This window comes from Magnolia sinica, chromosome 2 (genome assembly GCF_029962835.1).
Source record: "Magnolia sinica isolate HGM2019 chromosome 2, MsV1, whole genome shotgun sequence".
In the NCBI taxonomy this organism is placed as follows: domain Eukaryota; kingdom Viridiplantae; phylum Streptophyta; class Magnoliopsida; order Magnoliales; family Magnoliaceae; genus Magnolia; species Magnolia sinica.
Window position 1 is genome coordinate 128,163,708 of NC_080574.1, and position 24,925 is coordinate 128,188,632.

Consider the following 24,925-nt stretch of genomic DNA (forward strand, 5'->3'; position numbering starts at 1 on the left):
CAGCCCAATTTAGTCTCTTCAAGATTTCTTTTGTAATGGAAGTTTCATCAATCCAAGTGAAATTAAAAATGGGGATTAACACATTTCTATTTAAAGTTGCTCATAGGATCTCCCCCTCTATTCGGATTTTGAAGAGACCCAAATAATTCAATACTCAACAAGTAGTTGATATCGTCACTGTTTTCTATTGCAATTCTTCCGTAAGCAACCAACAAAGAGATTTTTTTTAATTTTTTATTTTAAAATCTTAATTGGGGTAAGACTCATTTTCATCAGGACAGTCCTTATCATTAAGCCATTCAAAATTTAAAATGATTGAAACATGAACAGAGGCTTAATTTACAACATGATAGTTCCTAAGATATCTGCACTTATGAAAATTACATCACGTTGAATCCAAGACTTTCACAAGCTCTACATTTCTGTCTCTTGCATTTTATTTTATTTTTTTTGTTTTTGTTGAAACCAGAACATACGATGTTTTTCATTTCTAGACTGTCCACTAATACGATTGGATAATCAAATAAGCATACGTTCTTTTTTTTTTTGGATAAACATTCTGTTTTGATTGCTATAGAATTTTTACAGGACAGAGTTCGGACTGTCTCTTGCAGTTGACTCTTCAACATCACATTCCAAATCCACAACTGAATTCTGGGTCTGCAGAATAGCATCAGAGAGTGTTGATACAGGCGTACAGAAGAGAGCCACTTCCACCACCTCTCTTTGGACAGCGGCCTCACCATCTTTCGCTCTCAGCATTTGCAAGACCACAAAATAAAAGGCAGTTGCTAGAAATACTGTCAACAGGTAAAAAATGCCAGCTAGTTGACAACTAGGCAGTTTCTTCCTAGCTTCTGTCTATATTCTCAAGTGATTAGATTCAATGGCCACTCCAATCACCAACAAGACCTCAGCAACTCCAAAACGAACCCTGCAATTGCACCAAAACACTCACGTTGTGTTTGGATGCACAATTGATTTGAAATTTGAACATTCAGTTTCATCTAAGAGGAACAGACAAATAAACAGTGTTTCCAGGCATTCACAATGAACAAGTATACCTAAAATTGCAATTCAGGTTTTTTTTGTTTCAAGTCCAACTTAGAAGTAATGTCATTGCATATTGGTGCAAGATTCTCAATATGAATGATAAGGAAATTGCATTTTCCATATTTCCACACTATCAGTCTCTAAATTGATATTCAATTTGATAGCACATCCAAATGCATCCTTTGACATCATTATTAGTATTAGTAATGAGAAGATAATGAGAATGACTCACTAGAACAGGACTTCACACATGCCAATGTGTTAAGTTTTTTCGACCCCACTGAGTACGTGTGACTGCCCTAAAAAAGGACCAATCAGGTCATCAGGTGGGTCACAAGAATATGGAAAATTTGGGAAGTTAAATTATTATTTTTTACCAACAGTGGTGGATAGACTCTGTTTCAACATTGAGATCAGGGGATCGAGTGCCCATGTGGTGTGGGTTTGTGTGTGTGAGTGTATGTGGTGTGGGTGCATGTGTAATAATAATAATAATAATAATAAAGGTGGGTCACAAGAATATGAAAAAACTGGAAAAGTTAAAAATTTTTGACCAACTGTCCACATTTGATCTGCTTGTGCATCCTACATGAGACCAGCATGACTTTCAAGCCATAGCACCTTGCGGGCCCACCTGGGGAACAGATTGGATCTGACAATCACTTGCCAAAATGGCATGAGTGGTATTGAGATTGTAGCCTTTGTACGACCCATTGGTATCTCTATCTTGTTCACAAAAAGAAAAAGGGGAATCACAGGGTTTTTGTGAATGTGCAGAAAGCTTCACTTAAAACATGGATGTCCATGTCCATGGGAGCTTAATTTATAGTGTTTGGATACAACATTTACTTAAGATAAATGCATCCATTGGGTATATCCTCGATTGTCGACAAAAAATGAATATTGTGTTGCTTGAGGGGGAGGCTGCTACGAAGCTGTCCATGGACAAAAGCTTAACCTCTACATGCCCCCAACATACTCTAGCAAATGCAACCCAAAGTTACATAGCCCAGATTTCACGGAAGAGCACGTTTTCATTTTAGGACCCACTTGTTACAGGTCCAGATCCAGCTCATGAATGCCGACTTCACAACCTTAACATACTCCATCAGATACAACCCAAGCTTACATGGACATGGCCTAGATTTCAGGATAGAGTATGCTCACTCCTTAACATGGATGTATCATCTGATCGGAAGAAGAAGAAGAAGAAGAAGAAGAAGAAATAAATTATTATTTTTTTTAAAGGAATAAAAGAAAAGGAAACAGACGACAGTTCAGGTTGATGAATCACCATCCTTCATGTTGCATGTCATTTAAAAGCTCTGTGGATGTTGCTATGTCGCATGAAGGTGGGAATGTTAGCATTCTAAAAACAATACATACATCCATACATTCATACATATACATATGAATATAACCCATGCATTATCAGTTGTTCATCTGAATAATATTTTAAAGAGGAAAGGAAATACCAAATTAACTTGGTCATCACAAGGAACAATCATGGATCTAGATTTAAAGTTCAAACCTTTCTGGCTGGATCAAATTCTCTTCATAGAGAAAATATATTCAAACATGTGGTAGAATATTTTCTTGTGATATTGAAGCAGTTGAAAGACCTTGGCATGTCCTTGAAGGAGAAGATAGAAATGGCTTGGGTGGAATTGACAAGCTTTCCACGCTTCCCTCCAGCATCTCTACCACCCTAGTTGCAGAAGGCCGATTTGCTGGGGCCGTCTGTATGCACCATAGACCCACTATGATCATCTTACGCACAATGTCTTCATCCTCTCTCATTGTAACTCCATGGAATCCTAGATGTCCATTTAAATCAAGATGCTCATATATCCAGTGTGGAAAATATACTTCGCTGGTATTCTCTACTCGGGCCTCACTTTTCCTTCTTCCTCCAACCATTTCTAACACCATCATTCCATAACTATAAACATCGGACTTGTATGAGACTCCTCCGAAATTTCTACAAAATACTTCAGGTGCAATATACCCCACAGTACCTCTAGCGCCCATCATGGATATGATACTCTCCTTCGCACGGCATATCTTAGCTAGCCCGAAATCTGAGATCTTGGGTCTGAAGTCTTCATCTAGAAGAATGTTATGAGGTTTTATGTCAATGCGTGTACTACAGTCACGGTGCAAGTACTCCAGTCCTCGGGCAATTCCAATTGTGATTTCATATAGCTTTTCCCATCCAAGAGGATTCATTTCTCTTGGTTTGTCAGCATAAATGAATTTTTCAAGTGATCCATTGGGCATGAACTCATAGATAAGTGCTCTTTTTTCCCCCTCCGAACAAAAACCTAGAAGAGCGACAATATTCACATGGTAAGTCCTACCAATGCAGGCGACCTCATTCATGAATTCTTCTCCATTGCACTTGGAATTGTTTAACACCTTCACAGCCACCAAACGACCATCATGGAGCTTTCATTTGAACACTCCGCCATAACCTCCTTGGCCTAATTTATCATTGAAAGAGTTTGTCATCTTCTTGAGATCTGAATACTTATATCTATTTGGAATAAGGGATACATAATTCTTTAGAAATTCCTCAACGTTATGACCGTCTTTTGGTTCCTTATTCCAAAAGAAGATTGGCTTGTACGTAGCCTTATAACAGAAGAAGAGGAGGAAGATGCATCCTAGAAAGAAGACTGCCGCTCCCAATGATAAACCTGAAAGTGGTGAATGAACACAAATTGCATTCAACCTGATCATATTAGACAGAGGATTAACAAAATATTAAATCATTTTAATGTAATAATACCACATATGCCTTTTTTTTTTTACACTGGAATATCTCCTCTCACCAGTAAAATACAAATGAAATGACGGGCACTGATCTAAACAAATAAAAACTGCTAACATATACACTGGAGATCTGATGTAGAGCGGGTCGCGGACAGTTACATGGCCAAGATGGATCAGAAAAGGCCCGGTCGACGACAGAAGTGATCCAGACCATCGAACCTTAAATCAGGCGTATCTTGCAATCCGGAATGAGTTATCTGACATAAAATATATGATTTTGGGGTAGAACGAGCTACTGAAGCCAACCAACCCTGCTACGCTGGGTTGCGCAGCCCGGAATTGCGAAAAACCCCTGGATTGACAGTCGTTTCCCTGTTTTAATTTCGTTTTTACTATAAATAGTAAGTTTTAGTTTGATTATAACTCTTCATCCGTCGGGCTTTAGGAGTTGCGCCCAACGTGAAAAGAGCTTAGAATAATTAGGAGAACGGTTTGGTGAAGCCAAATAGGACACTTACTATTTTTGGCCGAAAACATTGCGCACTAGTAGACATCACGACCGTCTATAAATAGTAAGTTTACTATTTATAGTAAGTCGCGGATTCTAAGAGTTTGAGTTGTAGTTTGATTCTAATTTCTTTCCCATTGCTTGGTAGCCCTATTTAAAGGGTTGTAAACTCGTTTTTATTAATCAATTAATCAATTTTGAATTTATTAGAATTTATTTCTATTTTCTGCTTTCTTTCCTTGTGGATTCGAGAAGTCTCTGTGAGGAGTCCAGAGAAGCTCCGTGGATTCGGAGTAGTTATCCTTGAGGAAGACGGTGATCGTCCTCATCACGTTCATCCCTGCGTCAAGATCATCCATGAGGACAATGCTGGGATTGGGATTGTTAGAAGACGTCTGTCATAGGGCCATTTTGAACTCTATTTTGGGCTGAGTTTGTATATGCTTGCATATGATAGGCGGGCCCTGCCCGAATGTCTGTAGATTTCTTCTCTTGAATAAATTTTCTCCCTTTAAAAAAAAAAAAAAAAAAAAAACTACATGGGTATATTTGACAAGATCACTCATTAAAAAAAATAATAATAAAAATAAACCTAGCTCTGTTCCTCCATGTGTTCGCATGTGACGCGTGTGATGTACATGATCTTCCAGCAAGTAGGCCCTATCATCTGACAAATCAAATGGATGGGGCCCACCGCATACAAGGTCCTTAGCCATCCATTTGATTTGTACAATAAGGCCCACCAAATCTACAGTCGTTAGCTGCTTCAATTGGTAGCTGTGAAACTGAAGACAACCCAAAGCAGATTTTCATTTCATTTACTGTTGGGACTGGTGGTGTATGAACAAGTGAAGTTTCCTTCGAATGATTTCGACTACAAAGGCCTCCTTTTTCCACGTAACATTCATTGCTTCGTGGGGGAAAATCCATTGAATACTGATACCGAAAGCCAAGTGTCCAAAGTGGTCCTTGGGTTCATTTGGCTACAGGTCGAGCGATGAAGACGAAATAGAGACTACGGTCCATAATAGGGGTTGTGATTGTCACAACGTGTGATTAAACAAACAAACAGTGGGATACTTGAACTGATTATTTCTCTTGCAATTGACAAAGGCGTAGATTGGAGTTTTAAGATGAGAAGGGTACCAAAGGACAGGTGGGCATTGCAAAATTGTAAAAGAAACTGCAGCTGTTGGATTGCAAGTAATGGTCGATTCGCTCATCTTAAATTACAAGCATGTTTTCTTCATTTCTGAAAAAAAAAAAAAAATTTACTTCATTTTGCAGGGCAAGATGGAGCCCAGGATGTTTGCAAGCTTCTTTGGGAGAAGTTGGGTTGAAACATTTGTTTCATCTCAAAGGTTAGCGATAAAAGATTATAATTAATTAGCTTTCCTGGAGAGAAAAAGAGAAGTAACAGGTGGTGCCTGCCCGAAAATTGTAAATTCTTTTCGATTATCAACAAAGTTATGGATGGTGTGCTCTCACCTTTAAAAAAATAATAATAACAAGAAAAAAGAAAGAAACAAAGAAAGAGAGAGAGGCAAAAAAAGAAGGCGGGGGGTTAGAATATGATACCTATGGCAATCTTCCTCTTCTTACTATCCATGTCTCCATTTCCACCTGTAAAATCACATTATACAGAAGATCAAAGAAATATAAAACCATTTTAATGTAATAAATCCACTAACGCTCATTTTATGAAGATAAAAAAATATAAAATCATTTCAATGTAATAAATCCACTAACGCTCATTTTCTTACACTGCAATATCTGTTTTCTTGCTAGTAAGAGGAAAATGAACAATCGACACCAGTCTAATTTCCACCGGAGATCGATTATACATAGGACATTTACTTATTGAAGCTCTGTTCCTCACCATGTGTCAGCATGGCACGCGTGTGATATGTACGTATGATCTATCCAGCAGGTTGGCCCCATTGTGTTGATGACCATGTCCCAAAATTCAGGCTGGTCCGCTCCTTTTGTGGGTCTCATTTCTTTCGGGGGATAGCTGAGAGCAGAGAGGCCTAGTTTTAGGGCAGAGCTATTACACGTTGGGGCCATATAGTGACTTCAATTAGCTGTTACACCACACGTGGGATGCACAGGCATGTGGTGAAGTTCACCATGTGGAGCTTCACATACATGTTCTGTTGATGTATTAAATCTGTGAACAAAAGGGGTCTGTCGATGCCATCGAGCACATCTCAATGATCAATCCTTTCAATTGAACCATCGGTTTGGACCCTAAGATCTAAACATAACGGAAAGTGGCATGGAGAAAGAGAAGCAATCCTACTATCTTCTGCTCCTTCAATCTGTAGCTGCAAAATAATGAAAATGACAAGCAGATTTGTTATTTTATTTTATATAATTACCATGGGGATTAGTTGGGTATGAACAAATGTAGTCCCTGGTAGAATTGTGTCGACTACAAAAACTTCCTCTTCTTTCGAAACATTCAATGCATTCTTGGGTCCGAATCCATTGAAGATGGAAACCCAATGACAATACACTAAAGAGATCCTTCGGCACATTTGCGTCGAGCTCAGGTAGATGCAATGGAAAGTGAGTGACCAAACAATCACGTTGTTGAAGAGGTGGTAGATAATGAAGTTGTAGATCCTCTGGCCAATAGTAGAGAATGCGGTCTTCACAATCTGTGTAATTATATACACCCATATAGGAATCATTGAAGAGAGGCTGATGATGGCGATAGCAATTGACAAAGATGTAGTTGGTAGTTCTAAGATAAAAGCGAAGGAAAGTAGACGAGGGCAAGGTGAAATTGTAAAAGGAATTGCATAAGTCGGACTGCGAGTGATTGTAGAATCCCTCGTCTTGAATTACAATCGTTTTTTCAGGATACAAGATATCTTTGACGACGTACGACCTTCCCAAATCCTCAAATTGGATGGTTGGTTTTATGAAATTGTTGCAATTGATGGAGTATAACCCGCATTCAGGATTAGTGATATTTGAGAAGGGGAATCGGATATCAAATTGCTCCCTACAGTCGATCGGAGGACAGAGTGGGTTGGGTCCACGTTCGGTACGCTTTTCTAGAGGTGAGGGAAGAGCAAGGTAGGAGAGAAGGAAGAGAGAGAGAGAGGGAGGAAGGAATGGAGAGCGAAAGAAACTGCCATAGTGCAGTCCTCACTCCATGACAACACTGAGCTCACTCCATCACAACACTGAGCTCCTTGCCTTTTTTCTTTTTTTTTTTAAAGGAAAGAAGGAAGAAAGGCGACCATGAATTAACGGGAGATGACTTGACCAGCGACGACTTGGCTGAGACCCGAAACCAGCAACCTGGTGCGACCCTGATCGCAGGGCCCCCTTGACGTGTGCACTGTATATCTACGCGGAGCATCTGTTTTTTCAGCATATTTGACGGCATTTTTCAAAAATTGAAGTACATGAAAATTTCAGGTGGGTCACACCACAGGAAACAGTGGTTGATCATTAAAAACCTTTTATCAGCCACAAAAGCTTTCGATATTATTATTATTAGTTTTGGATCAATACAAGTTACGGTTGGCCCTAGTAAGTTTTTAACGGTGGAAGTTTAATGACTACCGTTTTGTATGGTGTTGTTCACTTGAAATATTTTCTGCTTCAATTTTGGAAAAATATCCAAAATAAGCTGGAAAATTATATGTTCCGCATGAATATAAAATTATATATCTAGATGCAAACCCTGCTATCAAGTTTCCAACCACTAGAGTTGGGCATATCTGACGCGATCCGGTGAATCTGACCCAATTCGACTCATTCCGAATCGAACCGACGGCCTGGATCGATGCAGATCGGGTAGGGCGATTCAGATCCGACATTTTTTCAGATCGAGATTGTGTCGTGGTCAATCTGGACCGATCCGATCCGAAGACCTGATCCGAATGGATCAGGACCGATCCGATCCAGCCCGATTTGGAGTGGTTCTCATCAATAATTCTACTTTTTCCTATGGTATGGTCCACTTGAGCTTTGGATATACATTAATTTTGGGTTTAACCACTAAAATGATCTGAAAAAACGAATGGGCGGTGTGGATAAACCAAATGCATTCACGGTGGGCCCCAACAGAGTTTACTCAATATAATAAGGAGATATTCGTTGGTGTACCATACATAGCTATATAGCTGTTGCCGTATGTTGTAGCCGTAGGTACGTGTCATGCGAAGACGAGCACTGATGCTCCTCGAGCTCCGAGTTGTACGAACGGTTCAAAGGAGATCAAACTTATATGGGCCCCACAGTGATGTATTTATTATATCTACACTATGCATATACTTTTAGAGATCATTATAGAGTATTATCTAAAAAATAAATCATATACAAAGATCATCTGGACCACACCACAAATAGCAGTTGAGAATGATTTTCACCATTAAACAATTCGTAGGGCCGACCGTAACGTTTATTTTCCATCCAATCTGTTCATAAGGTCACAAAGACCTGAATTAAGAGGCAAAACAAATTTCAAATTAATCCAAAACTTATGTGAGACTGTGACCCCAAAAAGGTTTTCAATGGTAGACGTTCAATCCCCACTGCTTTTTCCAGTGTAGTCCACTTGATAGTTAGATCTATCTTATTTTTCGTCTTAAGCCTTAAAACGAGCTTGCCAAATGGATGGGCGGTTTGGATATAACACATATCCCACTATCAAACCCACAAAACTGCTAACGTCAATACAGGCACTTTCGTGCCCAACACGTTACGGCTGCAAGCCGTTCACAGTTGTAGCGCCTCGAGCTCCGAGTTATACGAATGGCTAAAATGAGATCAACATTACATGGGCCCCACAATGATGTATTTATTATATCCATACCGTTTATCCATTTTTCATGATCATTTTAGATCATTTGGGAAAAAAAATGAATCATATCTAAAGCTCAAATGGACCATACCGAAAATAGCAGCGAGGAAAATGATTTTCACCATTAAAAAAGTCAATCCAAATCGCACCCAACCTGATCTGACATGGTTTCCCTGACCGAGTCGGACTCGGTTCGGGTCAGGCCAACCGTGTGTCGGATCAGTTCAAGTCCTATGTCCCAGACTCGATCCTGGATCGGATCGAGTTTGGATCAGCCCAGCTAGATTTCGGACCGAATCGGGTTGGACCCAATCCAATCCGACTCGGTCCGATGCCCACCTCTACCAGCCACATTTCATAGATTATACTGACAATATTAATTTAAATAATCCTCAATTATGATCTCATAAAAGTGTTGATATCAAGTCATTATTTTTTATCCCCAGATATTTTTTATATTTTCAAAGAATGAAAATGCCCCCTCTCATCGGGTCCCCCTCCCTCGTATGTCACTAGCTTGTTGCGGAAGTAGAGATGGCCTTTTTAGATGAGAGTATGGGCTCCACTAAATTAACAATTGGGTTCACCCCTCGACTGATCTAATCCGTACAATTTAATTTAATAATTGTGAACCATGGTGAGGTCATTTCAATTTTTTTTAGGGGTGTCTGTTTTTCACAACTGCATGAGCATTTTGCACCAATTCTGGATTGTTTCCACCGATGTGGTCCACCCGTCATGAGTTATGCACTCAAACTTCATCCTATGGCATAAAATTAAAACACCTTTCATGTGGACAACTTGGATCTGATACAAGACTATCTAATGGGCCCCACATAAGGTCTCATGTGAGATTTAATAGGTGTGTTCCTTGTGTGAAAAAGGGCATTTCGCCCCTTTTGACATTCTCTTTATTCCTTGTTTCTCAGAGGCAGGGATGACAACTGAGAGTCAAAGCTCTCAATGGCAATCCAATGGCCACAGTGTGGAAATGGTTCAAAACGTGAGGCCCTTGCCATAGGAAGCCACTTGGCCTTTTTTGGTGTTTTTTTTTTTTTGGGAATGGACCACGTCAAGAGCCGAAGCTTATTTAAATATTGGAAGTTGTATGGATGGACACCACACTATCCGGCTAGTGAAGTGGTTCCATTCCATTCGAAATTGTTTTTTTTTTTTTGTACAAATGATTGGAGTTTATGAAATTTAATAGAATTTGATGTTTATATGAATGGTAGAGAGTGTGATGGTCCCATATAGAAAGTCAAGGTTTATTTATTTATTTATTTTTATTTTTATTTTTTACAAGGCCATGCAGTGAGGATTGCTAATAGACACCGATCCGCATTGACTACCGGCGATCCACATTAAATGCCCGTTATTCACTTGCATTATATACTTTCTATTCATAAACCTTTTTTAATCTCATCTTTTCAGCTTGTCAATCTTGTTGCAGAAAGTAATCTCTTTTGCCATGTCCTCCGATGCTATTCGCCATGCCATTACCTACGTGAATTCTATTTTTCAATTGGATTTGTCAAATCTGAGTCTTACGGGAAGGGAATTAGAGATTTCTACACATCTCCAAGAACTCCATCCTTTCAAAAATACATACCCTTATGCGCGAGAATTGGCAGCCGTTTTACGACTAGTTTAAGCCATTCTTCAAGAATTATCAGAGGTCCGATAATTTCACATTATGATGACACAACAACTTCATACTCATCAAGTTTTTAGGAATAACTTAGACAATTGCGAGAAGACATTAACTTTGTCCAAGCCATCATTGAGTCATCCACACGGATTACCGTAATGGCCGATACTTTGTCTGATATCTCGCTACGGTCATGCACAAATGGAGACATAAAATCAGAAGAGATAGCCACCTTACAGAATTGGAGGGTCGTCTTCGTGAAGTCAGATCTGCACTTGAAGAAGCCCGTTGTATATCACTATTTTCGGTCGAATTAGTGGAAAGGTTCAAAGATCTCTTAAACATGGGACGAGCTCTATGCGACTTTACTTGCTCGCTATGATCAAGAATAACTTGAAATAGTTTTGTGGAGGGAGCAATTATCGTGGATTGCTGTGGGCTTACCTAACTACACCTCTCAATATGAATCAGTGCAAAATGTAGAAAATTAGGATGTCTTTATTTTTTTCTTTTTTCTTTTTTATACCCTTCTGACCATCTTTTTGTATATGTACTCATCACACTTTGTATTTTTTGCATTGGATCGTCGATATAGAATGTGCATCACCGATAGTAATTGCGGGTCGCCGACACACGCATGCACTATGTGAAAATGGATAAAAAAAAGAAGATGCATTTTGAGATGGTTATGGACTGTCTGTAAAATCCTTTGGTTTAATGACGGTTATAAAGTGTCTCTGTAAATGTTACACCAGCTACTTTTAATAAAAAGGAAAATCATGTGAACGGTGATCCATGAATTTGTTATCTTTTAGAAAGAATATAAGCTTTCCAAAGGAGAGTCAGTTGACTATGCAAGGGTTGTAGGCAACCCTCAGCCATCTTGCGGATACGCTAATTCCACCCCAAGCCCAAGGCGTTGCTCAACCGCCCATGGTTGTTATATGACACAACCTAAACTTTCATAGGACACATCGTAGGGCTACACCAAATAAGTCCAACTCTAGCGATTAGGACCTCGATGATGAATTTGCCCGATGAGCAGTTCATGGAAACGATCGACTAGATCATGCTGAAAGACACTATCGAGGTAAGGCCAAACTTCCTAGTTTTCATGGCTTATTACATATAAAAGATTTCCTCGACTGGTTAATCGAAGTAGAACGATATTTTGATTACATGGACGTGTTGGAATATAAGAAGGTAAAATTAGTAGCGTTCAAATTAAATTTTGGTGCTTCTGCATGATGGGAGCAATTACAACTCTCATATGCTCGATAGAACAAGGTGTCCATCTTCCTCCCTAGTGATTACGAGCATGTATTGTTCCACCAATACCAAAATTACCGACGGGGGAATCGAATTATCACAAATTACCATGAAGAATTACAACGGTTGGCAACGCGGAATGACCTAATAGAAACTGAATCCCAGAAGGTAACACAATTCATAGGTGGGCTACGGTTGGTGATTTAGGACCGAGTTCAGATGCACCCAATTGAGACCATGGATGAAGCGACAGATAGGGCGGAAACACAACTTGCAAGAGTCCCTACTCTGCCTTATCCTTCAACTTGGCCCCCATGATGAGTACCACGCAGGATTCAATATTGGCACGAGGAAAAGAACCAATAGGAGGACGTCATCAACCTCCTACAACCGCAAACTGTGACATGGGGAGCGGCCCATTTAGGCCTCAACGTGTAGCACCCACAACAGCAGGCCCGAGTAAGATTCCAAATCCTTATAGTCGGCCAAAGCCAAACAGTTGTTACTATTATGGCCAACCGGCCCACTTATCAAACATCTGCCATCAACGCATCGCCCACTTAACCATTAACAAAGAGCGCACTAAAGATAATATAGTGGAAGAAAGCCCTAGATTTGATGAAGATGAACAAGTCACTGAAGGAGCTGGTGACGAGGAATAGTTGGCCGAGGATCATGGCAAATCCTTGGTCGTGAGGCGATTATTATACACCTCACGAAAGAAGTTGCATCCACAATGGCAAAATATATTCCATACGCGTTGTCCTATCAACGGCAAGTTCTATGATGTAATCAAAGACAATAGCAGCAGCAAGAATATTGTCTTGAAAGTGATGGTGGACAAGTTGCAGCTATCTACGAAAAAGCATCATTCCCTTTACTCAATTGGTTGGATAAAAAGGTGAACGAGACCAAGGTAACCGAACAATGCACTGTCTCATTTTCAATTTGTAAAAATTATAAGGATCAAGTATTTTGTGATGTGGTAGACATGGAAGCATGCCATATGTTACTCGATTGACCATGGTAATCGGACCGTGATGTGACCCACCAAGGATGAGACAATGTTTAAGTCCTCGTCAATGACGATTGAAAGATAGTCTTTGCCCTTATGGCACTAGAGAATCACCCTGAAACTTCTAAAGTGGAGGGGAGTTCCCTCCTGACCATTCTGGATTTAATGGAGGAATCAAAGGAAATTGGCGAGGTATATGCCATAGTGGTAAAGAGAGAGGAATTGAAACCCTTAAACATTCCCCCATGTTTAAGACAATTTCTAAACAAATTCAAGAAAATATGGTCCAAAGAGTTACGCGATGGATTGCCTCCCATGCGAGATATTCAGCACCATATCAACTTTGTTCCCGGGTCCAATTTACCTAATCATCCTCACTATCGGATGAGTCCGGAGGAGTGCGATATTCTACAAGGGCAAGTGGAGGAATTGATCCGTAAGAGTTTAATCTGAGAAAACTTGAGCCCATGCATCGTACCGGCCCTATTAATTCTAAAGAAATATTAGAGTTGGCACATGTGTGTCGACAGTTGGGTGATCAACAAGATTACCATAAAATACAGATTTTCTATACCACGACTGGACGATATGTTGGATATGCTTGAAAGTGTGAGATTATTTTTTAAATTAGATTTAAGGAGCGGTTACTATCATATTTGAATACGGCCAGGTGATGAGTGAAAAATAACTTTTAAGACCAAGGAATGGTTGTATGAATGGTTGGTCATGCCTTTCGGTCGTTCAAATGCGTCCAGTGCATTCATGAGGTTGATGAACCAAGTTTTAAAGCCATTCTCGTAGTAGTCTATTTTAATGAAATTTTGATATACGGCCAGGACGAGTAATCCATATAGAACACCTTAAACAAGTCCTTCAAGTGCTTATCGAAAATAAGTTGTATCTTGATATTTAAAAAATATAGCTTTTTTACTGATAGCTTGTTATTTTTAAGCTTTGTCGTGACATCCATGGACATCTATGTGGATGATGACAAAGTGCGAGCCATCAGAAAATGGTCGATCCTAATGAACATTCATGAATTGAGGAGTTTCCACGGGTTAGCGACGTTCTATAGTCGATTCGTGTAGAATTTCAGCATGATAGTCACACTTATTATAGATTGCATGAAGAATGGGCCGTTTCAGTAGACCGACGAGGCTAAAAAGAGCTTTGCTGAAATCAAGCATCGATTGTCCACAACATTGATCTTGGTTCTTCCTAATTTCAACAAGTTGATTGAAGTTGAATGTGATGCTTCATATGTCGGAGTTTGGGGAGTTTTATTTCAAGAAGGCAGGCCGGTAGCCTTTAACAGTGAAAAGCTTAGTGATGCATACAAAAAATGGTTGACCTACGAGCTTGAATTGTACATAGTAGTCCAAAGCGACATTGATGACATTACTTAATTCATAGGGAATTCATTCTTTACACAAACCATCAAGCTCTCAAATCATTAATAGTCAGGCTAACATGAATCATGTGCATACTAGATGGTTTGAGTTTTTGAAGGAATTCATGTTCGTTATAAAGTACAATTTAGGGCAGCAGAACAAGGTAGCTGATGCACTTAGTTATCGTGCTTCAGTGCTTATTACAATGAGCAATGAGGTAGTCAACTTCAATTGTCTCAAGAAGTAATATGCTGAGGATGAGGACTTCAAAGATGCATCGATGAAGTGTCAAGATGGTCATCCTATCTGCAATACGGTTTCCTCTTCAAAGGGAATCGACTGTGCATCTCCCAGAGTTCTCTAAGGGAGCAGATTATTCAAGAGTTATATAGAGGTGACCTTAGTAGACACCTTAGGCAAGACAAGACACGGGCTTTTTTGGAGGAGCGGTATTACTGGCTATAATTGGTACATGATGTGGGAAAATTAGTGTAGTGTTGTCATGTTTATCAGACCTCCAAAGGGCAGTCTTAGAATATGGGCCTCTACACCCCGTTACCTGTGCCTGACAGCCCTTGAGAGGATTTATCAATGGACTTTGTGTTTGGTCTCTTACAAACACAACACAGCATGAATTCTGTGTTCATGATGGTAAATCGTTTATCAAAGATGACACACTTTATCACATACAAGAAGACTTTTGATGCAACACACTGGCGAACTTATTTTTTAGAGAGGTCGTGCGGCTACACAAGGTTCCCATGACTATTACTTCTGACCATGACACGAAGTTCATTAGCCACTTTTGGCGGACTTTGTGGAGTCGGTTCAGTACACAACATCAGTTCAACAGCGCCTATCACCCACAAACCAATGGACAGACTGAAGTTATGAATCACACATTGAAAAACCTCCTTCGGTGGTTTTCATGTAATAAACCGAATCAATGAGATCTGGCCTTATCTTAAACGGAATTTGCATTCAACAACATGGTGAGCTGCTTGAGAGGAAAGTCTCCGTTCGAGATTTTTTATGGTCGAGTGCCTCGCCACACACTTGACTTAATCCATTTGCCCAAGCTTTCAAGCATGAGCATTGCAGCAGAAAACATGGCGAACCGAATCGTGGGCATTCACGTGGAGGTGCAAGCTAAGTTGCGTGCCTCGAACGATAAATAAAAGGTGCAAGCTGACAAGCATCAGCGACAAAATGTGTTCAAGGTGGGTGACCAATATATTGTCCATCTACACAAGGAAAGATTTTCGACCAGGACTTACAACAAGTTAAAAGATCAATGACAATGCTTACGCTGTTGATCTTTCAGATGACATGGAGATCTCACGTACTTTCAACGTTGCAGACCTGACCGAGTATTATGAACCGAAGCAGGACGAGAACTTAAGGACGAGTTCTTTTGAAGTGGAGAGGATTGATGTAGAGCAGGTCGCGAACACTTTCATGTCCAAGATGGACCAAAAAAATCTCGATTGAAGGCAAAAGTCATCAGGACCATTAGAACAATAAAACAGGCATATCTCGCAAATCGGAATGAGTTATTCCACGTACCATATATGATTTTGGGGTAGGAGAAGTTACTTTAGCCTGCCAGGTGGCCCACGCCGAATTTACAAGATTCCATCAGATTGACGGTCAAAAATCCATTTTATTTTCATTTTTACTATTTATAGTAAGTTTTAGTTTGATCTAACTCTTCATCATTTGAGCTTTAGGAGTTGTGTCCAACATTTTTTTGAGAAAAAAAAAAGGCGTAGAAAATTTAAGAGAACAACATGGTTAGGCCAAATAGTACACTAACTATTTTTGGCCGAAAACCATGAAGTCTAGTGGAAATTATTACCTTCTATAAAAAGTAAGTTTACTATTATAGTAAGTCACAAATTTTAGGGAGTTTGAGTTAGAGTTTGATTCTGAAACTTCTTCCTAGGTTTAGTATTACTATTTAAAGGATAATAAATTCATTTTTATCATCAATCAATCAAATTTTGAATTTTTAGAATTTATTTTTATTTTTTTATTTTTATCTCATGGATTCGAGGTATCTTTGTGAGGAGTCAGAGAAGCTCCATGTAATAGGATTAGTTATCCCCTTGAAGATGGTGATCAACCTCATTACGTCCATCCCTGCGTCACTAGGTGTGTGACCGATTTCATATATTCTAGTCATATATTGTCAGGTTAGATGTATCTACTTATATTAATTAATTCTGGGGCACCAACACACGCTGCACGTGACGGAAACAAACTGAGTGCCAACCGTTAAACAACACGGGATGTCAAAACATTTTGAATTACTACTATGTTAACAAAAGAAGTGCTTTTTCTCTAGGGCGAACATTAATTCACTTGTTTGCTGGGCAAGGTCGATGGCTTTTGACTGATGACATGGAAGACAGACGCAGATTTTATTTTATTTTATTTTTATTTTTTACCGACGAGGATTACCCCCAGCACCGAAACAGCTACTTGTTTGTGCTCTTAATTGGACCCTCGAGTGTCTTATCCACGCCTCACATCCATTTTTTCGAACTCATTTAGGTCGTCATGAGCTCGAAAATGAGGCAGATCCAAATCTCAGGTGGACCACACTACAGTAAAACAGTGGTGATTAAATGGCCACCATTAAAAACTTTATGGGGCCAACTGTTATGTTTATTTTCCATCCAACCTGTTGATTAGGTCACACAGACCTGGATGAAGGGATAACAAAAATATCAGATCCAAAACTTTTATGACCTTTGAGAAGTTTTTAATGGTGGGCGTTCAAACACTATTGATCCACTTGAGCTTTTGATCTGCTCATTTTTGTCTCTTACCCTAAAATGAGCTGGACAGATGAATGGAGTGTATAAAAAATATAGTTATGCGGCCAACACCACCTAGCTAAATGGTGTTGGTTGGGGTCACCACCCATTTCCGGGTATCATTCGCTGGACTTTCTGGTTCTGTCATTTTCTCTATCAAAGCTGGACTTTCTATATCTTAATCATTTTGTCTATTAAAGCCGCGTGGAAGATAGTGGGCATGGCCCACTGTCTCCTTCAACATCTTAGTGAGATTTGGGCTATCCTCCATCTATAATGTGGGCACTTATAAGTCTTCGAGGTTATTCCTTACGTGGCACGTGGTTGTATCTGTCAACACCATTAAAGACATTATCACAAAGAGACGTGGCAGTTTAGGAAGGGTATTGCCTCCTTCCCTACCAGGACGGACTCGATCGTTACAGGCAGTGGCTCAATGTGATCGATATGATGTATGAGTTTTATCAATGCTATCCATTCATTTTTCTATATTATTTTTGGGTGTGAGCCAAAAATGAGGCTAATCCCAAGGTTCAAGTGAACCACGCTAAGGAAGCAGTGGTGATAATAATGCCCACTGTTGAAGCTTTTCTAACACCCATTGTGATGTTTATTAGCCATCCAACCTGTCTACTAGGTCACATAGGCCTGGATGAAGGGAAAACACAAATTAATTTAATATTTGCTTGATGAAAGATTCTCTAGCTCCCAAGAAGTTTTTGACGGTGGGCATTCAATACCCACTATGTGGTCCACTTAACATTGGATCTGCTTCATTTTTGGGCTCATACTGTAAAATGGTCTAGAAAAGTGGATATTTGTGTTTTCCCTTCTTTCAGGTATGTGTGACCTAATTAAGAGGTAGGATGGCAAATAAACATTACAGCGGGCTGTAGGAAGTTTTTAATGGTAGGCATTCAATTACTACTATCTTCTATGGTGCATGTGGTCTACCTAAAATTTGGATCTATCTTTGCTAGGTGCTCATGTCCTAAAATAATGGTCCGAAATGGATGGATGGCATCGATAAAACACATACATTATGGTGGGGCCCACATAGCATCATCTAGTAGCTATTGGCACTGCCAGTATGCCATCGACATCTAGAACATTATATGATTCTCTCATGATTTGAACACAGGACCTTCCGCTTTGATACCATATTAAATCACCACCTTGATTTAAAAGCTCAAGCCGTCAAAGAATGGTGTATCAATGTATATCAAAGGACATTAATACTCCAACAAGAAAGAACTACGGGAAGCTAGGTGGGGCCCACCATGATGTTTGTGAGACATCCACTCCATCCATTAGTTTTCCTAGATCATCTTAGGACATGAGCCTATAAATGAGGAAAATCCAAAACTCAAGTGGGCCGCACAAAGGAAATAGTGAGGATTGGATGTTCACGTTGAAACATTTGTGGGGCCATTGAAGTTTTGGATCAGGCTAATATTTTTGTGTTTCCAGTTCATTAATGTAGGAATGACTTTATGAACAGTATGATTGACATATAAACATCAAGATGGACGTCATGGAGGTTTCAATTATAGGCATTTCCCTACCCACTTTTCTTATTGTCCAGCTCACTTAGTTTTGAATCTGTTGTTAATGTCTTAAATATGTCGGTAACATGGTCTGTCAATGCCATCAACAGATCACTCGATACCATCAAGCAAATGTCAATGCCATTAACAAGTCATCGATCCCATCGAGAAAATTTGGAAAATCCATGTTGGCTGCTGGACTACTTTAGTGTTGCTACTCGATGGCATTGAAGGATCTTGAATGTCATTGACGTGGCTTCGATGTTTGTCGATTCCATCAACAGGTCTTCGATGGCTTGTCGATGCTATCGAAGGTCCCATCGGGCGCCTGTGCAGAGTTGCATAGGTGCGAGATTTGTTTTCTATTTCGGTTGTGAGAGAGAGAGAGAGAGAGAGAGAGAGAGAGAGAGAGAGAGAGAGAGTGTGTGTGTGTGTGTGTGTATCAGGTGTAATCAGGATTATGGTACGATTAAGGTGTATTAGGCTTTCTAAAACATTCCTAAGGATTCAAGGGCATAGCTATGGTTTGAAGGAGATTCGAGGCTTATTCAAATCAGTAAGATCATCTCACTTTCCATAGAGGATGACTCAATTGGAGGTAAGATATGGATCCTCTCCAACCCACCCACCATTCTCCAATCAGTCGCAGCTACCAAGCAGTGCATCACACTTCAAGTCTCTTTTGAAGATTGTGACCACATAATCTTCATCACTGTCATCTACACCGCTTGCAACAGGTAAGAACGATCCTTTGGGAAGACCATATATCAAAATCGTCATTTAGGAACGGTTATAAACCGTTCCTAAATGCTTTTAAATGAGGTGTCGCAAAAAACTAGGAACGGTTCCGAACCGTTTTGGGTACTGTTTCAAATTTTAGAGACAGAATTTTAGGAACGGTTTTAAACCGTTCTAGTGCCAACGGTCAGATTAAGGGAACTAACTTTTAAAAACGGTTTTAAACCCTGATTAATGTTGCCAACAGTTTTAAACCCATTACTAACACAAACAGAAACTAAAGCTATTTCCACCTTCATTGGAATAGGACCAGCTCTACAGGCTTAGCCCCATTACTAATACAAACATAAACTGAAGCGGTTTTCCACCATTAAGAAATAGACATATTTTTGCATAAACACTCATTAACCGTTCGTATTAAAGGCCATTGATCAAGTGATTATGTTTTGTCAAAGCTGTGGTATGTTTGCATGGTAGCCCATGAAATATACACTAACCTAATGATCGGTCTAGATTAATGGATTGACTGCCTAAGTGTACCAATACAACAACCACTACAACTTACAGTGCTCTAAGAGCAGTGGAGCATTTCTTGAAGTAAAACACCCATTAGATCTATTAAGCCAATAGCATTGGAAAGTCATTAATTGCGCCCCCCCCCCCCCCCAAAAAAAAAAAAGTATTTTTTGCTGTTGTTTGCCCATCAGAAACATGATTTTTTTAATAGAAGGAACAAGATTACAAACATCAATCATCAACTTCCTCTAAAAAATTTCTTGAATATATACATACACTTGAGAATGACTACCAAAGAGCTACCTCTTCAGGAGAAATCACAACTATTCCAAGTGATCGACGCCTGCAATTACCTTTAGTTTTTGCTTGCTTGTAAGGCACTAAAGTACCAAAATAGTTGCAGTCGGGTTCTGATGAGGACATCGTGCACACGCACGCTCGTACACCACCACCTCTACGCACGTACGTATGCAGAAGGAGGACTCCACCATTGATCTGGCTCAATGACGATGTCCAGGCAGGGCCTCTTAGTTAGATGACAATTTTTTGTTCAAAAAAATGGGCCCGATAGTCAAGAAAAGCCCATCATGGGATCTCGTGATCGCGGCCCACTCGTCGGATTGATTTCATATTTTAGGTTTTTCTTATTGTTATTATTTAGAACATTGTGAACGCTTTAGATTTCTCTGTTTGATTTTTATTTTAATTTACTTCATCGCCAAGTAATAGGTTGCGCATATGGTGCGAGTTGCACTCCTTGTAGTTCTTTTGATTCATTGAAGTTAATAAAAAAAATTCATGCTTTATTTTTCTACTCTCTTCGTGAGTTGTGGAAGATTCAAAAGTGGGTGCGAAGCCCTCCCTTTTCGAAGGTCTAACTACCGTGGTGCGAAGCCACATCGATCCCAATTCACCCCCATCCTCCATGATCTTTTTTTTCATCTTCCCCCATCATCCGTACTTCGAATTTGTCCTTTTGTTGCATCAGATTTCTTCATTACAGCAGGTTTCCAGATTTCGGCCCGCAGGCAAGCTGAAACTTCGTCGGAGCACCACGGACAAACCGTACATCGGATCGAGCTGAGATTTGGAGGTTTTGGAGACCATCCCTAGCCGACCAGGGCCAAGGTAGCCTTTTTTGAATAATAGGCCCCACACACGTGCGGCCGAGATCACACGCACGTCCGTCTGGACCATTGTTGCTGTCCACATGCGGGATCGTCTTTCGGCTCAGGTTTTTATCCTATTTTATCCCCTCATAGCCGTTTTTCATGAATCCTAGCCCTAGATTACGTTTTTCCTAAGTTATTTGTCAATTTTCTTACCCTAGGGTTCCCCGAATTGAAATTTCTAAATCCCTTGGATTAGAGACTGATTACTATGCATGCATGGATGATTATTTCTTATCTTTGAGTATCGTTTGATTCATAATTTATATTGATCCAGCCCTATCATGTGTAGGCATGGACCCGCATAGATTCCCCTTATTTGAATGTTTGGATTTTCATGTGGGATATGGAATTGGTGTAATTATTTCTGAACTAATGTGATCTTAAGCCTGAAATCTCGCATATCATATTTAATTTTCATCTCTGCATCAAATTTGGTATCAGAGCTTAGGGTTCTTGTAAGGGAATTCACCACATATTTAGGGTTTAGTTTGTTTGAGTCCTTCATGCATTCAGTCCATCATATATAGTTGAATTTTAGAAACGGTGTGTAATCTCCTTTATATAGAGTCTTGTAGGGTTATTTAGTTTTTTTTTTTGACACATATAGTTGCCATAGCAGGTTCTTAGGATTGAGTTAGCCTATGTATGCCCACACGTACGGGTCGCGGTTTTGGTTTGCACCCTACTCTAAACATGGAGCAACTACAAGAATCAATGGCCCAGTTAGCCCAGCAGGTTAAGTCTATGTCTAAGCGCTTGGAACAACGCATAGATCAACACCTTAACCAATTTGATGATCGCGTTACTCAAATAGAGGCCTCCCTCAGGGCAAACCCCACCATTGGGGAAGATGCCCATTCTCAAGCAGGTGGTCAGGAGATTAGACCAAAGAATAGAGGTGGCTAAGGAGTTGGTCATGAGTGCGCACCTGTGCACCCACCCCGTGAGGGACACCATGACCAATATGTCTCAGATGGGCAACTCCTCAAAGGAGTTAGAGTAGATGCCCCTACTTTTGATGGCCACTTAGACCCTAAATCTTTCTTAGATTGGTTGGTGAATATGGACCACTATTTTGAGTGGTATGATATGTTGGATGCTCGACGAGTCCGATTTGCCAAGATGAAGCTTGTGGGTCAAGCAAAGAGGTTTTGAGCGACGGTTGAGCGAAAAAAAGAAAGAGCAAGGGAACTCTCAATAGTCCATTGGGGAGAAATGAAAGAAATGCTGAAAGAGAAGTACCTCTCTTACTCTTATCGCCTGCGGTTGATTGAGGAGTGACAGTCTCTTTGACAGGGTTCCATGAGTGTTGCTGACTATATTGAGAAATTAGAAGAGTACTTGAGTCGCTGTGAGGTTGATGAGGACCTCGTACTCACCCTTGCTCGTTTTAAAACGGGTCTCCGTCCTGACATTAGGAGAGAATTGCTCGCCAAAGACATAGACACTATCGAACAGTTGTACCAAGTAGTATTAGATGTCGAGCAATACCTTAAAGCATCTGTGGGAAGTCGGTTTGACTTTCGCGAATCCGGTGCTAAGGCCAACCCCTCTTGGGCTAGACCTAACACGGGATTCCAAAACAAACCTTCCCCTAATGTTCAGCCCAAACCTAAGGATGATAAGGGTAAAGAGATTGTCGGGTCTAGTTCACGTGGAAGTTGTTCACTCCCCAAGTATAGGGTTGTGATGTAGTAATAAACTCGGTAAGACCGAGGTCGAATCCACAGGGACTGATACCTGTACGTTATCTAAAACCAAGTAGAACTAGAACTAGTCTAAGATGCGATCTAAAACAAATAGAATTTAGGAAATAATTGCGGAATAATTATATAAAACTTAAGGAATTCAGAGAAGGGAAGCTAGGGATTGAAAGGATCCACTTGTAGGGATCAGGGAGATCTTTTGCCTGCATTAGGAATCATGGAAATTAAATTGAATTTCCTCTGATATAACTTTAAAGGGATGAAAGGTATTTGAATCAGAATAGATTCCATCATCAAACCATGCCTAGGAGACAGAGCAAATAACAGAATTAAACTAATCACCAACCAATCAGATGATTATAAAGGTTAGGAAGGGTACCGACATCCAACCATGCCCAGGAGACGATGGCGAACATCAGGGCTTCCTGACACTATAATCAAAATAAGAGAAGAGGAATACTCAAAGCCATTGCAAGCCCATTGTAATTTCAGTCACAACATGCCATTAAAAACTAAAAATATTCCCATAAAATTAAATCAAAAAGCTCTTCAATTTAATCAAAAGGCACAAGCAACATCTCTCCCATCAGGCTACAAGCTTCACCTCTTAGCCCTAGCTAAGAGGTTCAGCCGGACATGGATGGGTTGGAAAAAATAATAAAAATACAGATAAGAAGAAAGGAAAACAAGAAGAAAACACGTTGAAGCCTTCCTGTTGCCTCCACGGCCCCACCTCTTTCTCTCTCCGTTTCCTTCTTTTCCTTGAACCCCACGCTGCCCTGGAAAACTCTTCCCGTTCAAGCCTCTGCTCCCGCACACCCTGGAAAACAGCAACCGTTCCAGCCTCTGCTCCCGCACTCTCATTCACTCCCTTCCACGTTCAGCCGATGGAAACCAAGCTTCAGCTCTTCCCAACCAAAGATACCTCTACGGCCGTCCTCCCTTCTCTCCTTTTAAAGATAAAAAACTCCCTCTGTCGCTGCTGCAGAGTCCTACCCGAGATAGGTGGCGGAGACAGTCCGAGAAGGAGTAGGTGCGGAAGATTTTACGCAAGGCTCGTGCGTAGGGACGTTTTGCAGCCAAGAAAACGGAAGAGAAGACTTCCACTTCCATCGCAATTTTTCCAAATAGATAACGTCCCTACGGACGGTTTTGGCCCTTCTACACAATAGACGGTCCGGATCGCTGTTTTGATCGGCAATGATGGCCCACCTGGATCGACCGCAGCTTCTGTTGCGAACAGAGCATGCGCCGTCGGGCGCTGTGAAGGCGGCGAACCGCTGATTGACGCTGTGTGTAAAATCCACTCCGACCATTCGATTCGCGTCGAAAAACCAGTAAGATTCGGCTGGTTTTATGTTAGATTCGGTGTAGCCCATACGATCTTTGTTCCCACCGTCCATTCCTGCGTTTTCATGAAATCTGCCTTTGTGTGTGTGCATGGGCCAAAAAGGAAAGCTAGGCGACGATGTTGGTCACCTTGCAGAGCGTATGGACGGTTCTGATCGTCGAGAAATGTGATTGATGGGGCCCACTACGTGAAAACGGACGAACAGCGTCCGCCCGCTGTTTCCGTCTGCGAGAAGGATCAGGTCAGCAGCGCTGACCCGATCGGCTTGATTCGGTGTACGAGAGTGCACTTTTGCACTATGCACTGCTGCTTCCCATAGGGTCCATTATGATGTTTTTTTGAGAGATCTGATCCGTCTATCCGTTTTGTCAGCTCATTTGAATCGTTGAGCCCAAGATTGAAGCACTTTCAGACACCAGGCGGGCCCCAGTTCACTGATTTATAGGCTGATCTGTCCGTTGGGCCACTTCCAGGGGGATCCAATGGCTGAAATTTGACATGTACGGTTAGTTTTTGGTTTTTAGGCCATATGTGAAGTTTCGAACTGATCAGATGGTGGGAATCCTATGATCTTGCATTCTGGCTG

General features: G+C 40.5%; 1 pseudogene; it reads right to left on the bottom strand.

The window, feature by feature from the left end:
* Window positions 1–323: 323 nt before the first annotated feature.
* Window positions 324–24,925, bottom strand: part of LOC131227642 (uncharacterized) — a 118,722-nt pseudogene continuing 94,120 nt past the window's right edge.